The following is a 12,105-nucleotide window of genomic DNA, read 5'->3' as shown; positions in this document are numbered from 1 at the left end:
ACGTTACTACCGTTACTACGTACGTTACTACGTTACTTACTTACGTTACTTACGTTACGTTACGTTACTCGTTACTACTCTACTACTACTACTACTACTCTCTCTCTCTCTCTCTCTCTCTCTCTCTCTCTCTCTCTCTCTCTCTCTCTCTCTCTCTCTCTCTCTCTCTCTCTCTCTCTTTCTCTCTCTCTCTCTCTCTTTCTAGACACCCATCCCCATCCTACTACGACGAGACATTCTATGTAATCTGCTATATAGATGTGTATGTGTATCGATACGCACGCAAGGGGAACCTAACCCAACCTAGCTATCGCAGGTCTTATCGTATGCCAAACTAAATGTTGTACACGTTAAACCTAGTATAAGCCTATCTTCAGCAATTATTCTTAACAGATTGTAAAGAGATATTTTTGAATGTAGATAGGCGATCGTTAATCTTTATGAGTGATTGTTCCACGCTACGTAAATAATAATAAATTAATTTCATGAACCGAGAACGAAAAATAAAATACTTGTGAATACCAATCTTTAATGAATAGCACTTGAAACTGACCGGTTACGAAAATATAGACATTCTCGGTCAATTGTACCTGAAACGTACTCCAACTATTCGCAATTAAACTTCACAGATTGTTTTTGGACAATAAACGCAGACGATGTACATAGTACGATATTAGTCTTTACTTGAGTCGTCAAAGCCAGGTTGCTACTTTATCGCAATTAATTGAAATTTACTTTCTTCTACGTGTGGTTCAAAAAATCAACTATATATCAAGTAATTAATTTTCAATTATCCAGCAATTCATTGGCTTCATATTATTGTACACATAAGTACTATTTCAAATCGCATTCCTTAAATAAAATCTTGAAATAAAGCTTCATTCATCTTCTCTTGATTAGTACCATATTAACGTTTCTATTATTGCGTTTCTATAAATTTTGTAAACGGATAAAATAAATTTTAATTTTACCTGGGCAAAAGCTCTCCTCCCGAGCCTTCCTAATTTTTCTGGAAAACCGTTAAAGATACTAGGTTTCCTTTTGAAGAACAAAAGAACGCGCTAGGAAACGGCACAAAAGCTTAATTACTCGCTGTTCGAAAAACGGTTCGCGAAGTATTTTAAAATTCCTGAAGAGAGTACCAACACGTAGAAAACGATGTTTAATCTGAGAAACGTTCAAGTTCTCAAAAACGGTCCTTATTATTTTTTAAAATGATAATAAGTAGCGCGTGCATGGACTGTATGCGTTTGTAACAATTATTTCTTTATTTAAATCGACCCTCAAAAAGGTTGCCCACCTCTGCCTTAAATAACAATATAGAGATTTTCATCGCCCGTGCATCATCGTACACGCACACGCAATTGTAGAATTTCACGGTATACTATGTGGGAAAATGGCTCTTTGTTTAGAATGTACGCAAGTACGCGTATACACACGTAGGGCAGATACGGTGAAACAGATAAGGGAAGATACGACTCAGCTTAAGGAAGCGGTTAATTACCAGAAGATAGTAAATTGCCAGTAGCACTTATGCTTTGCTTATATCCAAAGAAACCTTTATCCCGATCACAGATATCTACGAGTAATAATCTGATCGTTTACAAGTTGATTAGCAATGAGCTCAAAGATATTGACTGCTTGGAAAAAAAAATGCAAGCACTACTTTTTTTCATTATATTGTTTTAATTTAACTTCAATCTATAAATAAATATAATTTCATTCAATCTGATTACGAATGTAATCCAGTTTATTACAACTGGCTTAATGCGGTTTGCATTATGATCTAGCTTGCTCGGATGTCTCTTTTAATCTAACTTTTTATAGTTTCCTTTCTCTATAATTAACGGAATGTTAGGCTTTTTATATAATTTTGACAAAAGATGATTAAGAGGGTGATGGGATAGAAAAGCCAAGCCATGCATCCGTGAAATCGAAGATAGTATACATATGACGTCACAGGACACGTCGCTCAAAGCTCGAGAATGGCCGGAAGTCGTGAAATGGGATTACCTGTTCATACGTATGCGGCCGTTCCAAGGTGATAATTGAATAGATAGCCGTCCTCTGCTTCTTCCACCTGGCCACCTCTTCTTCGATTTTCCTTCGTTAGCGACATACCGGTCCGCGATATCCTACGTGACTGCAAAAAAATTTGTCATAAACGTCAGAAGAGACCGTTCCTAACGTGATGAACGTTCACCCATGGGAAATGGTTTGCTCACCGATTTCTAAGGTTACGAAGTAGATAAAAGTCTTCTTTTTTGTAACATCAATTATGTCGCGATTCTAACGGAGACATTTAAATATAAAATCTAATTTTTAAAAAAGTAACGTTTTAAATTCACTCTAGGCAAGCTTCAAATTGAGTTAGCCTTGAATGAATTATTTCGGGATATAAAGGAGACTAAACATAAGACTAGACCAGACCGAGCTAACTTGGAATACGTTGCTTAAAATTAAACCAAGCGAGACTAAATTAGACTTAGGCTGTACATCAGACTAGATTAGATGCGAACAGAGACTGCGACTCACACCGATCTTTCGCGAATACGACGATAGAGATAAAAGAGTGCGGCACGAATTAAAAATAAAAGCTGCGGCGTGGAAGACCTGTTTCCCATTAGAGTCTCTCTGCAGGCGTTTAATCACCCAATTAAGAGGATTTTCACGTATGTTAATTAGTCAAAACACATGCGAAGCGTCATTTCTCTTTCCTCTGGCGGCACTTAAGCTTGAGGCCTCGATTGCACTCAAGGGCTAAAAAGAGATCAAAAGGAGACACGTCACAAGGGGAATACTACGTGTACGTACACGTGTGCGTGGTACAAAGACACGTTGTATACACCTAAATGTATCCGCTTAATTCATGCATTTTCAAACAATGTTGATATATCATTTAGTTTCGAGATTAGATGTAAAATGATTGTGCTCTTAGAATTTCAAGCTTTTGAACTAGCAGGAATTAAGCAGATACACTTATGCCTCTGTTGCATATTCCAGATCATTTCTGAAAAGTCTAATTTCAACACTAGGCAGAGGCACATTTTGCGGATGCTATTAAATTGACATCTCGTATATCAGAGAGAAGAAGTGTTGCTCACGGGAGTCCTCTCTAGTTCAAGCTGAGATTAGCAAACGTTTTGGCACGAGTACAATACGGAAGGGATTCTGCGTCTCGTTTCCTTCGTTACGTCGGTAAATCCAAAATGATTTTTTTTTTTTTTTTTGGCAGATAGAAAACAATATTTATTACTTTCATATGTTGTGCTACTACAAATGTATAATTTATTATATACAAATGTACAAATGTCGTGAAAAATATCGCGCATTTTAAAATTGTTAAAATAATTTTAAGATAATATATATAACTCGATAAATTGAATTTTTGCCAAAAATGCATTTTATCCGATTATTTGAAAAATCATTATCCTCGAAGATTATTATTCCCCTTCAAACTTTTAATCATTTCCTATTTTTTGAAACTGGTGTAGCTGTCGGAAGCTGCAACTGCGGAACCCTTTCACCATAATCATAATGCCCCAGCAGTGTTAATGAAAAAACGTACTATCGTATTACCAATTACATTGTGATTTTAATGAAACGCAAGAATCAGAAAAAAAGCGCTGACGCATTGCGTCCGGTGCGGTTATTCGAACGGGGAGTCGACTTTTTAATTGAGAGCTTTTTATATTATACGGTTATAAACGCGCGCGGCGCGCAAATGAACTACCCTTTATCGAGCATTGTGCTCGCTTTCGCGTCAAAAGCGAAAATCCGCCGATATCATCCGTCGCCCACGTCCGATCGATTTTCAACATTTAATTATCCGGCGCATCAAAACTGGTCGATAAATCGAATTAAGAAAGTCCGTTTGTACTGATTATTTCCGGTGGCGAGAATCTGGAATTTCAAATAAATTCGTATTTTCCCGAAACACAGCATATAATTATTTGAACGTTCGCGCAGCTATTTGAAATTCACGGATCATTAATCAACAGAAAGAATTTGTTTTTGTCGAAACTAGTTTTGTCATCTGGTTTATAACGTACTTCAACTATAATTTCGTCAAACTTATCAAACAATACAGATTTCTTTTTTAAAGTGACATGAATTGAAAATGGCCACGGCTACAAGTAATTTGCGAACGCATCGCGATGCTAACTAAACGTGACGTCGCTCGAGCAGCTGCCTGTTGCCGATAAATCTTCTCTACGATGGTAAATTACATGCTTTGCCTAATATTAATTACGGTCATTATTCACGCTCGCATTATTGAGCGTCCACGTGTCTCTATCGTCAAAAACAACGAAGCATGGTTAATTCGCTATCTCTACGTTACGTCGCTATCTCTACACGATTGTTATCGGACCAACGACAATCCTTATCAGCGATTCGTACTGTCGGATATCTCGTATCCTTTCCGCCAAGATTCTCCTTCTCCATCTGTGCACTCGTGCCGTATATTCCGAGCACTTGTTAAATCGGTCTTCGTCCCTTGTCGGAGATTCGCGTCGTGTCCGTGGATTCTGCGGTAATAACTGGACGCCATTATAAAACCTCCTGAGGGAAACCAGCTAAGGGTAGTTCCTCCCTTCTGACGAGGGGTTCCTCCCTTCCCCTCTCGCCGTTCCTTTCTTTCTCCCCTTCCCTTACCGTTTCCCCCTTCGTAGCGTCCACCATCTCGTCGTCGTTACTACCAGGATACGGATTATCTCCGTTGACCGACGATATTTCTTTTGCCGTGATTCCATGAGTCTCGTTCTGCCGTTTTCGACGTACGATTTTCCCAGATCTTTTCCTCCGCGTATCCTTTTTTCCCGTCATTTGCCCTCAGGAGGCACCTTTTGCTTCCCTTTCTCTTCCCATCGTTCCTTCTTGCGCGGTCACCACACATAACCCTTTTTCTCAACGAATCCAGGAAACAGACGTGGAAAGTTTTGCCGACGGTTATAGTGCAGTTGTACGCGACTACTTCGTTTCAGGTGCGCAAAAGCCCGTCGATGATATGAAGGCAATTTTTAACTGATCGTTCCTCGGGGAATTTAAACAGAGAGAAAATACAACAAGGCTGCATGTCCTTGTAGACACTGAAGATTAATCGAATAGGCGAGAATAATTCCCCAAAGGTGAGAGAGTTCCTCCTAACGTCCGAGTAGCGCCGAGTTTGTGAACGCAGCTGTACAATCTACGTATATGAGCGTCAATACGCGAATGACGATATCGCCCAATTTATAGCGAACCGGATTGAAGCGTAATCCCCTCGTATGGTACGCATGGGGTGCCGCGTAATAATGATTCGAGTGAAAATATAACAAATATAGCCGCTGCGCTGCTGCCACCACTCGAAAATGTCTAAATTAGAGTGGACTTGGTTGAGCCGCCAGCAACTCGATGAACCGAACAACTCAATCGAGCGGTCAGAACTCAATACGCACGAATAACCAAACGAACTTTATCTGCAATTCGATGCGCAAAGAAACAAAGCCGTATCTATGCGCATTTCTCTTTTTATCATCCACCCACCGTATGCGCAGCAGCCACATATATAGAAAATTCACTATCCCACCGCTTTAAAACGCATACGACGAGCTTCATATTAGACGTTATTCATAAGTAAATTATCGAATCCTTTTTACTCAAGCGTTGAGCATGCTAAATACACCAAAGCCCATATGGACGAAGGAACGGTGCGCCGCGTCGGGATTAAGGAGGAGGATGCGGTGAGGTAAGAGAGAAAGGGACTCTGCCGTTAGGCGGGCGGCAGAGAGGAAGCGGACGAGGCGAGGGTAAAGCACTAATGAGCAAATAAGGCGAAAAAAGGTGAAAATTCATTAGCAGTCAGCTAGCAATGGGCGACGGTGGAAAGGGTTACCGAGAATCGGCGTAACTCTTTTCCTAGTAAAGGACTCCGGGCTCGACAAAGGACTCTAAAAATAAATATATAATTAAACATCGCGATAATGAACTTCTTTATGCGGCGTGGCTGAGCGCGGGATACGCGTGGACAGGTGCCCCCTCCCCTCTCCCCCTTCCAAGATCCAACAATCCCGTTTCTCACGTAGAGCGTGCAACCGCAATCTTTGCCAGGAAGCTTATCAGTTATTACGGATCCTCTACGCTTTCGAGATGAATCTGTTTGCCTTCCCTCCCAAGCGTTATGTATCACTGTAAATTTTCACAAACCTAACTTCTCTTTAGCGAGCACATATGCCAAACTTTAGTTATACTTTGTGAACCGAAGCATTGACACGTAAATTTATCAGTTCTTGTCGAGATATTTTTAGATTTAGATTTTAAACTTACAACGTCTATATCTATATTCAAACTCTGACTGGCCCTTCTGTTCTCGTAGCGATTTAATATCAAAGAATCTCTTTCTGTTTCATCTAACCATTAATAGAATTTATTCATTTACTTTTAATCACACAAATTAATTAAATGAAAACACAGCGTTTCTTTTTTTGTGTACCAGATATATGCAAGATTTGCTCTTTCAACACAAATAAATTTTAAACAAAATTAATTCAAATATATATATATATATATATATATATATATATATATATACGTGTATATACAAATTTCAATAAAATTTCAAAAGATATTACGCATGATATTTCGTCTTCAATTTTTTTGTATACTATTATCGTAAAGCGAAGTATAATATTCTAAATGATCATTGAGGTCGATGCGACGTTTATCTGGCGAATAAAAAGGATGCGGTAAAAACCTTCGCTCTTTCTCAAACGATATCTTGTTGCTTTAATTCACCGCGCGCATTATCCTATATAGTGTACTGGCTCACCTGTAATTTAATCTTTCACACTTGTGTGAACCTTAATCCCGAGATTATGTCAAGCCGATATCTAAAGAGAAATAAGCACAGAATCTCTATGATTTTCAAGATGAAGAACGGGAACATACTCGTTTGATCATGTCTCTTTAAGCATCTTGAAAGTACTTTTTAAGACTTACTTTTGATCGAACATTTATTTATTAATGAACAATCTTAAATTCTACATGTTTAAATAATCGCTATATTTATATTCTTTAATGCTTAATGAAAGATAAAAAATACAATCAATTTTTTTACCTATAACAATAAGGAAATATATAATGTCAATTGAAAAAGATAGATAATATTGATCGCTGCCTTACCGGATTAACAGAGAAATATTTGATTGCTTCTAGGAAAACTGGTGACAAAGTCGTTATCAGGGTTAACGAATCGATTCATTAAGTCGCGTACTTCCCAGCCGTGTATCGTAAAGGAAATGGAGGGGGAAGGTCGAATGCTCTTGTGGAGAAAGCACAGTACGGCAACGTAATAAATGCATGGGATTAACGAGGAATAAATAACGAGAGACTGTTAATAATGTCGTACCCTCCTAGTCCTTTTCCTTCGCCCCTTCGCCGCCGATTTCCTCGTTAAGCGACTTACGGTATAGCGGGCGACGCGACGCGACCGGAGGGTGGAGGGAAGAATCTCGCGTGAGAGACTCGCGAACCAGGAAGTTTCGATGATCATTAAAGACGCATCTTCGACCTACACGCTCGCGATCGGCTACTTAGCGGTACCGTTACGGCCGCATTTGCAAGAATCGGACAGCCACGACTGGACCATGTGTCTCCTCTCATGCCGAGCTCACGGCATGCTGAGCCCCACGAATACCTACTGATTTTAAAAGGATATTAAATTTCTTACTTTATTTCTTATTTCGTGTAAAAAAGATACTATGAATAAATTTAGCCAAAAGTAATATTAAAAAAGTAATTCGAAGCACAATCTAAGTAGGTCATAATTACGAAGAAACGATACTAATACATTTCTTTGTTTTCCCATTTTTTTTAAAATTTCTTACGCAGATCGAGAAGACTCATAATCACTCGGTAGTTAAGATACGTTCACGTGACCGCGTAGTCGGGCCTTTTACTGTAATAAACGGCTGCACGAACAACGACTTTTAATAGCTGAACGAAAGCATAGAGAGGAAAAGAATAGGGAGGGGAAGGTAGCGTTTCTAGCGTAAAGGTAATTTATTAACGAACGCGTTTGTAATCGCGTGCTCCTTTCACAATGCGCGTACTGGCTGACCCCGCAGGCGAGCACGATGAACGCGCTTAATTAGTGTGCTTAATTAATAATTCTACTGCACCGGCCGCCAGTTCGTTTCTCTCTCGCTCACCCTCTTTCCTCCTCTACCATCTCCTCTCTCTCTCTCTCTCTCACGCCTCTTTTCCGCTCTTTCTCTTTCCATTTTGTGAATTTGAGGTGCATGGAAACGTTATCTTCTTTCGATGATTCTTAGATCGTAAGTGGAGTCGCTTGGTTTTAAACTCTGGTTAGTCTGTTAAACAAGCGTGATGTCTTAAAAACTGATATCCTTACTGATAGAATCATAATTGAATGAATTAGAAAGTTAACTTGTTGTACGATACAACAGCAGATAATTTCATTGTTATCTTATTTAAGAAGACGAATGCGAGGATATTCGCATTATAGATTTATAGATTCACAAATTTCAAAAGCAATGTATATAATAATTGAAATATATTTTAAAATATAAACTAAGTCTAAGATTTTTAAATTTCAAAACAGCAAGATATCAGTTTTACTGCGATCGATAACAAAATACATTCGAGTTTCACAATTATGGCTCAAAGTGAAACATGTATTACGTTACGTCACATTATGCATCATGCGTCCACGCGACGGAACGTTCCTTGCTATGCTTCCCGCCCAGTTAATGTTCCGTGTTACGATTCCAACGATTCTGTATTCTCGAAACAAAGACTTTGTTTGCCATAACAGAGGCACCCCTAGCTATTGGCCTGGTTCTTTTCTTAATCTTCAGGAAGTTGCACATAATCTCGAAGGGAAAGGGACGGAAATGCAGAGCACGACGACTTCGGAAAACACATCGTGGTTCGTTTCGAAAAGAGGATTGAAATTCATTCTCGACAACAATCCTAAATCTAATCTTTTATCTTAATCTTTTATTAATTAATAAATGTTTCAGCAAACTCGAAAAAGTTGTTTTTTTTTGCGATGACATTTTTACAAAAAAGTATTAAGCGGAAATTAATTAAAATCGAACGCATGCCTAATCACGTTTGCGTATAACGCAATTTTTTTCTTTTTTTTTGTATCATTTTGTTCTGTCGCATTGTACAAGGGACTGAATTTCTAACGCGAATTTCTAGCACAAAGAGGTCGATCATTACAGAGTACGTCGGAATTCGGCAGAATCAGGGAAGTCTCGATTTCAGGCAGTGACGACCGTTTGTGTCGGTTTCATATTTCGTTGTTACATGTGCGAAACGTGTACTGTAACCGATTCGCGCGCAGCATCGATCTTGCTGGTTGTTTTTATGCGCGGTTTTCTCCCAATACGCATCGGGCGCGATTTATTTCGCACTGGCTGAATCCTCCCGATTTTCGTATCAGTAATAATAGTTGCACGAATACTTGAAATGGCACGTTATAACAAAAATTAGTAAAAAATATGACACTGTCGCTGTAAAAATGTTTACCGTTCAAATATTACAACGCTAGACAATATTGTTCTTCCCGACATACCGTGGAGAGATCGAACAAATGGCTCGTCAAACACGAGACACTTGCGACTTGCGACGAATAAAGCTTGCGCGATTCCACGGCAGCCTTAAAAACGACTTTCCGCGGATAGGAACCTATCTTCGAAACGCTCGTATTTAAGTGCGGCGATCGAGATAGTTTTCTGTTATTTCCATATTTCAAATTTCAATCCCGAAATTCACGACCTTACCTAGCCTACATGCGGAGAAGTACGGGGGGGGAATAGGGTATGGAGGATACGAGGGAAGGGAGCCGGCAATTCATATATGCAGATCTGAGATTCGCACGCCACCGCCTTCGATTCCCCGTCTCGAAGTTATTATCACATATATTAGACAACTGACCCGTATGCACCCCTCCCGCCACCTTGGCTCGCTCCGCACCAAGGCAACTCTCACCCTGTGGAACTGCAAGCAGTTCCGGATACAATATCGCGGTACGCCGACCGCGCCGTTATGGTAAGAACCCTTTTATTGTTTTACATTGTTTCCGCTTTTCGTCTTTCGTTACACCATAATCCAGTGAAAGAGGAGAGAGGAGGAAAGAATATGAGAAAATTTACGAATTTACGAAAGTTAAATATAAATAACATCGTTCTCGCCGCTCCTGTCCTTCTGCAATCGATTATTTGCAATTTTTAGAGCACGTGAAATGTGGATCTGTGAAGTTAGCGCGACATTCTATACAAAAAAACTAAAAAATTTTCTTGTATTTTAGAAGGGAAATGTTGTGCTAGATTAGCATGCTATATATTTTTTACTTTTTTATATTAATAGAATATCATGCTAACTTCACAGATTTGTGAAATGTCATTCATCGATCAAAAAAATTATTGTGCGATTTTGAAACTACGAGAAGTCGTTTCACTCAAGCAGATATTATCGATCTCGCTGATGATCGATTACCCATGCATCGTTTGGCGACCGCAATACTATCGCAAGGAAACCAACGCGTGCACATGTACCTCGACAAAACTCGTATTTACCTTGCGGTTTCAATCCTGAACTTATTTAAATATAAATTACATACGAACATGTAGCCGGCTTCGTTGATCAACCGGATGATCTTCCTTACCTTACACCCCGTAGATCGCGGATCCGTGGTGAGAAAGCCCGTTTGTCTTCAGGGCCGCTTGCAAAAGATATCGGTCTCACCAAACAATTGCGGAAAAATTAAAATTTGTCCGTTGATTGATTTAATGCTTGCGGCATTTCGACGACATTAACAGGTTTTCTTCCATCGAAGAGACATCATATTGTTAAAACCGACGATTATTCGTACTTATTCAGTAGTTGGTGCTCTACTTGTCACGTTAAAACGACGTTGAAATCATTCAAGTAATTATTCTCATCAGAAAATTAACAATGCATGCAATTAGAAAATGGATTTTAACTGACGATTACGCAAATTGCAATTCTTCCGCACGATTTAAACATACTTGCCTTGCGACAACTCATAAGTGCGGCCCTGATCGAGCTATCTCTCGATCATAATTGCGGCGAAGTGTGATCGCCGCATGCAAACAGCCGGCATGAAGCCGCAGATCGGACGATAAACGCCGGTTCTAGCTGAGCACCACTGTTGGACCCTTTGTGCTCTGGGATAACGATCATTATACGATCGTAATGGCGCGAGATTGTCGGTTCGCTGTGTAAGATACCACACTCAGTATATATACATATCTTATATTGTATATAAATAAATATATACATATATATATATATATATATATATATATATATATGTATTACGATCTTGGCGTACGCTGATGTATCCATTTCTGAAGATACGACGAGGGGACATAATAATCCTCAATGAAAGGGAGAGGAAATACTTGATCGATGTATCGTATCGATAACTCGTCGACAGGATGCATTTTGAATGTGCGTTGCGTGCGCGGGCCAATTAGGATTTCGAAATATATTACTTCGCACATGTAATTTGACGTCGAAACATTTTCAATGCATTATCGTTATGCACCATTCCGCTATTTCTCCCGTTATACGATACATCTTCCAAACGAAAGTAAACGATGTAATTTCGTTTTTTTAAATCATAATTAAAATTAGGAATATTATATAACATACAGCACAGATCATTTCAACAACATTGCAACGTTCCAGCAAGCTTCTGTGCTGTACGAAAAAGCTTTGCAATAATCAGCAATGTATCTTTAATGATAACATTGAATGGAAAAGAAACTTTCTAAGAATGGAGAACCCCTGAGATATAACGTATCGGTATACTGATAGAAACGTTGAAAATGAATAACTTTTTGTCGATGTCTCGCACGACAAGACGATTATGCTCGAGTCACATTCTAAGGAGTGGCACGATATTGTTCTAGTTTTTATACATATTCTTGGACTGCAATAATCTTTGCATTCGTTCACGCCATTGTGATCTTCTTAAGAATATCTCGAAGTCATTGTAAAATAATCAAAAATGTTTTTTTCAATATAAATGCTGACTAAACTGTGTACTTTATAACTTTGCACTATCTT

This window comes from Atta cephalotes, assembly GCF_000143395.1.
Source record: "Atta cephalotes unplaced genomic scaffold scaffold00019, whole genome shotgun sequence".
Lineage (NCBI taxonomy): Eukaryota > Metazoa > Arthropoda > Insecta > Hymenoptera > Formicidae > Atta > Atta cephalotes.
This window is presented reverse-complemented; position numbering follows the sequence as displayed.